Here is a 772-nt window from a genome sequence, read left to right on the forward strand (position 1 = left end):
CCTCCCCGTCCCTCTAAACTTTCGCGCGCGGTTCCATCATCCCGATCCCGCGCCCTTTGTGGCTCCTCTTCGCGGAGCCTCGGGGTGGCCGGCGACGGCCGCACGGCGCCGCTTGCGTCGGCAAAGAAGAAGAAGACAACCATATGTCGTCGGAATGAGGTTGGAATCGGAGCGGCCAGCGGCGGCATCGCCGGCATCCCTCTCTGGGCGGCCACCAGGCCCCGCCGCATAGTCCGACCCGATTGAGACGCGCTGCTTCTCTCTCACACTCCCGACGAGTTTACGCCCCTGCTACGGCTCGGAGGATATCATGTGGCGCTGCCTGGTGTCGGGGCCGCGGTCGCTGCTGACCCGTCGTGACCCGAGGGGGTAGAGAAGGAGGGAGGGGGGGGGTGCTCGGCAGGGCCGGGCCGGACCGCGGTGGCGTCGGCGGCGTCGCGGCGACCCGCATCGGGGCGTGAGGCCGTGTACCTCCGGCCGCGGTCGGTGGGTCTTGATGTTGTAGGGGCCCCCCGAGCGAGCGCGAGCGCGCGGGCCGTCCGTGGTGCTTGCTGACTGATCGTCCTGCTGCGTAGAGTTCGATGACTGGGCAGGACTCGGATCCGCTTTGTCTTCGTCGCTCTCCTCTTGCGCCCGCATACACATTCCTCTGCCGCTCTCATCTATCTCACGCACGCCGTATGCCGGGACACGCACGCGCCCTGCCCTGCGCCGCCATCTCGAGGCTATTAAAATGCGGACGCGGGGCCGTACGCCGGAGGCGCCGCGACGG

The 772-nt window shown here is 68.7% G+C and overlaps 1 protein-coding gene across 1 annotated transcript in view; it reads left to right on the top strand.

The window, feature by feature from the left end:
- Positions 1-772, top strand: part of LOC113201780 (endothelin-converting enzyme 1-like) — a 32,217-nt gene that overhangs the window by 17,802 nt on the left and 13,643 nt on the right. The gene's annotated exons all lie outside the window — the stretch shown is intronic.

The sequence above is a fragment of the Frankliniella occidentalis genome, unplaced genomic scaffold, assembly GCF_000697945.3.
Source record: "Frankliniella occidentalis isolate FOCC.00 unplaced genomic scaffold, Focc_3.1 Scaffold16, whole genome shotgun sequence".
Lineage (NCBI taxonomy): Eukaryota > Metazoa > Arthropoda > Insecta > Thysanoptera > Thripidae > Frankliniella > Frankliniella occidentalis.